This window comes from Lolium perenne, chromosome 2, assembly GCF_019359855.2.
Source record: "Lolium perenne isolate Kyuss_39 chromosome 2, Kyuss_2.0, whole genome shotgun sequence".
Taxonomy (NCBI): domain Eukaryota; kingdom Viridiplantae; phylum Streptophyta; class Magnoliopsida; order Poales; family Poaceae; genus Lolium; species Lolium perenne.
Window position 1 is genome coordinate 71,115,429 of NC_067245.2, and position 4,611 is coordinate 71,120,039.

Consider the following 4,611-nt stretch of genomic DNA (forward strand, 5'->3'; position numbering starts at 1 on the left):
TAGGACGCGTCATTTTATGTGCTAAATGTTTTCCCGACGGCTGCTGAGGCCGTGATGAGAAAGTTTTGGGTAAGACATATTTTCTCGAGCTTCGTTCATATTTGATGACCCCAATGTTCTAACTCATGAATCTCACAATTGTTTTTTGCATGATTGAAGTGTTTTTATCGTGTGGCGCCCGAGGTTGAGGAGACGGCCGCGAACAGGACTTTGCGGGCGACTTGTGAGAGGTTGACACCGCAGGTGTGGTACAACCAAAGGATCACGTCCGCGGGTCACTTCTGGGCAGAGAGAGGCGAGAGGGTCCATAAGCCGGACATTGTCGGTAAGAATGCTAAGGCCGAGTACGAGATGACGGTGGAGGACTACATGTCGGTGAGTAAAATGTCAATGAGATTCTACATTGCTACTAAGTTGCGATTGCATTAGATTGAGTTGAGTATTGCATTTTCAGGTTATCCCCGATTGGGCCGAGCCGCATGCCGAGGCATGGGAGGAGATGGTTAGGACGAGGTGGCTCAAGATGGACGAGGACTTTGCAGCCGTGGCGAGGCGGAACACGGAGAACCGAGGCGACGGTGGCACACACTGTGGGGGAAACCTCAGCTACGAGCTCTACAAGGGGAAGACGGTATGTATACATTTTATTTTCCTTCAGGTTCAAAGTTGGTACTCACAACATTTCCTTTCGCGATGCAGAGGGCCGCGTTAGGACCCGAGGAGGAGATGTCTGACCTCGAGATATACAACAAGATGCGGCTTAAGAAGCCCGATCTCTCGCAGCCTCAGCCCTCGCTCCCGGAGTACTTCGGCACCTACGCCGAGGACGTCGAGAACTACTGCGAGATGGTGAGGCATCGTCACCCGGAGGTGGATGACCCCATGAGCGCGGAGGTCGACGAGGAGTCGTTGGTCCTGTCGTCCGGAGGGTTGCCGCATGGCCGTCTCGCCATGCTGAACAAGGCCGTCAAGCATACCCTGACCACGACCTTCACGCGTCTCAAGGCGGGACTCACCAAGGACAGCCCCCCTCTCCCGCCTCGTCGCCGGGCTCGGCAACAACCCGCATACGACGTAAGTTTCCCTCATTTCCATCCTCTTTCCGACTTTCGTTCATACATTGCTAAGTGCTAACGAGACATGAATTTGTGAAATTGTAGCCTGACTTCGAGGCGGCCTACGTGGCCGCTCATCAAGAATATCAGGTGGCCTTCAACCAGCACCAGCAGCAGTTCATGGAGTACATGGCATATATACATGTAAGTTCCAACCTTTGTTTTCGCAAATGATGACAAGTCCCACTTTCCCCTAGTTTGATGCTTCATTTCTGCAAAGACTGACATGTAAACTATCTTGCAGGCGTCGTTTGTGGCCAATCAAACTGGACAGACAGCGGATTTAGGGCCGATGCCTCCCTTTCCGGGGCCGGCGCCAAACATGCCATCGAAGGAAAATTTCGCTGCGGAGTACTATGGGAGAACAACGGTAAGTTCTTCGTCAAACCGAATACTACGGCTTTCCTTTGCCTCGCAAATTGCTAACATCTCGGGAACATGTGTGTAGGGAACGGGATGTTCCGGAAACCAGGGTGGTGGGAGGGACATGACACCGGTTCATGATGGTGGTCCTTCTCCCGGTGCTACACCCGGTACTTCTCCCGGTACTTCTCCCGGTCCTTCTCCCGGTGGTTCTTCCGCAGCTTCTACCGGAAGGAATCGGCCCGGGCCGGTGTCTAGCGGCGACGAGCTCCTCTAGTAGTCCCATGTATCTTATGCACACTATGGCACCATGCATGTATGCACACTATGGCACTATGTATGCATCCCATGTCACTATGACACTATGTATGCAACCTATGGCACTATGACACTATGTATGCACTTGATGTTATATGTATTTGCACTTCATGCCTATGAATTTCATGTGAATTATATGTGCTTGTGTATCCTGCCAAATCTGGAAAACGCGCGAAACAGCAAAAAACGCAAAAAATGTACCAAATGGTACCCTCTACGCCGACGGGTTCCCCCTCGGGGTAGCTCCCAGGATCCCCCAGGGCGCGCCACGCGTCCAGAAATGGACCAAATGGTCGAGTCTACGCCGACGGGGAGGCCCTCGGGGTAGCGGCCGTCGCCCAGGGACGCCCAGGCCGCGCCACGCGTCCAAGTACGCCGACGGGGAGGCGCTCGGCGTATCGGCGCCAGGATCGCCCAGGCGGCGCCACGCGTCCAACTACGCCGACGGGGAGGCCCTCGGCGTATCGAGAGGCAGGAGCGACCAGGCGGCGCCACGCGTCCAACTACGCCGACGGGGAGGCCCTCGGCGTATCGAGAGGCAGGAGCGACCAGGGCTCGCCACGCGTCCCCGTACGCCGACGGTGCGGCGCTCGGCGTAGCCGTAACGGCCGTCATCTTGACGGTGCCGGTTAGCGGCCTGCGCCGACGGCCACTACGCCGACGGGTGGGGCCAGCCGTCGGCCCACTCCGTCTACGCCGACGGGCGGCGCTACGCCGAGGGCCACGTGGCATGTGCCGAGGCCCACCTTCCCCGAGGAGCTACGCCGAGGGGCCCCGTCGGCGTAGTGTACGCCGAGGGCGAGGCGGTGATACGCCGAGGGCTGGAGGCCGTCGGCATCTTGGCAGATTCCTGTAGTGACAACCGCTCATCCTCCACAGAATTACCAAAATTCAGAGCACGCGCGTGTAACACACGCGCTCTCACGCGCTGTTGTCAGGAGTGAGGAACCGGAGTCGGACTCGAACTCACTGCCAGCGCGCATTAACTGACACCTTCCAAATTTGATCGATCGATATGCAAAAACCGTGGCGCGCAAGGGTTTCTTTCCAGCGCTAGAAAGTCGTCTCCTACTGCTTCCCGGACTACGAATCCGACCTTGGTTCCATATTAGCTATTCACAGCGATCTACCGGCAGCCCACACTCCCTGCAACCTCCGATCGAATTCCCTGAGCCCCGTCCCCCTCAAACCCTAGCGACACCAAAGCAAGAAGAAGAGACACGAGCATGGCCTCTCCGCAGCCGCGCGGTTCCTCTACAGCAGCTTCTTCCATCTCCGGCGAGCCGACGCCGTCCTGCGCGGATCGCGTCGGCGTCGACCCCTCCTCCCGCGCCGCCCAGGACGGCAAGCGACGACGCCGCCACGGAGGTGACGACGACGACTCCCGCGCGAGCAAGAAGCAGCGCGTTCCGCGCGTGGCTTCTCCGGTCGCGCACCGCTCCTGCGCCAGGATCAGGCCGTTCGTGCATCGCCCGAAGCAACAGACCCAGGTCAGCGCTCCTGCCGTCTGCCGCGACGCGCAAGCCGCGATCACGAAGCAAAACACCACTGTCGGGGGCATTTCTTGCTCCAAGAAGATCGACCCGGCGGTGCCGGCGTCGCAGCCGACAGCGGTGGTGCAGCCGTCCGGACTCAAGGACAAGCTGAAGGTCCCCTGCGCCGGCATCCTCCGCAAAGACGCCGTGATCAAGACGAAGCAAGAGGCAGGCAAGCGCGTCCAAGCGAGTGCCACGACGACCATCCCACCGCTCTCGCACCCGGCGTCGGAGATGAAGGTACGCAGCTCCGGCGTCGTCCGCAACAACGGCGTGGTCAAGATGAAGCAAGTGGCAGGCAAGCGGGTCCAAGCGACTTCCACGACCAGCATCCCGCCGCTCTCTCACCCGGCGTCGGTGATGAAGGTCCGCAGCGCCGGCGTGGTCAAGAAGAAGCAAGTGCCAGGCAGGCGGGTCCAAGCGACTTCCACGACCAGCATCCCGCCGCTCTCTCGCCCGTCGTCGGCGATGAAGGTCCGCAGCGCCGGCGTCGTCAGCAAGAAGGCGCATGTCGTGATCAAGACGAAGCAGGAGGAGGCCAGCATGACCGTCCAAGCAACAGCCTCGAGGAGCATCCCGCATCCGGCGCCCTCGGCGAACCATCTGGATCCTCACGCCGCGCAGGATGCGCTGCGCGCGGCCCTTGCCGCCGCTCACCAAGCTCGGGAGAGGCGGCAGCAGAACGTGTACCGGGAGCAGAGGGAACAGGCTCGGCGAGAGCTGGACAAGGTGGTGCAGACTGTCTTCTTCAACGACCCCGACCTCACTCTCGACAGCGCCATCAAAACCCTGATGGCTTCGTCCTGAGTTTTTTTTGTAAGCCCTGAACATTCATGTCATGACTGGATATTCCCAGCTAGCTAGCTCTTAGTGATCAAATCATTGGCATTTTTGTTGCGAGCCAATGGCTTCATCTAGTATTCTGGTCATCATATACATGGCCAATGTTGTGTGACGATACAAGTTGTAAACATTATACTGTATAAATCATTTAGTTGTGAATTTTGCCTGTCTTCAAATTTGAGCACTCTCTCTTTGCTGAACTGAAGTTCGATGATCCTTGCTAGCATATGGAAGGAAAGAATGGCTAGACTGTTTAACAACGTTTCAAAACAGTATAGATTGATCAGCCTTGCTAGCTTTGTAGTAGTGGATGAGTTCAAGACTTGGATCGGGGTAGGAATCGGAGGGAGTCTTTCCGAGAAAGTAGTTGTCAACCTTGAGTTGGGTGTTGATGTTTCTGTCTCTTTCTTTGTTCACAGAGCCAAGATGGAAATTCT

At 57.3% G+C, this 4,611-nt stretch overlaps 1 long non-coding RNA gene across 1 annotated transcript; it reads left to right on the forward strand.

Annotated features, from left to right (window-relative positions):
- The first annotated feature begins 1,012 nt into the window (after positions 1-1,012).
- On the forward strand, positions 1,013-2,657 carry LOC139835167 (uncharacterized). Its single transcript, XR_011750899.1, has 4 exons — positions 1,013-1,074; positions 1,161-1,259; positions 1,360-1,485; positions 1,564-2,657. It is a non-coding gene; the product is annotated as an uncharacterized lncRNA (long non-coding RNA).
- The last annotated feature ends 1,954 nt before the right edge of the window (positions 2,658-4,611 follow it).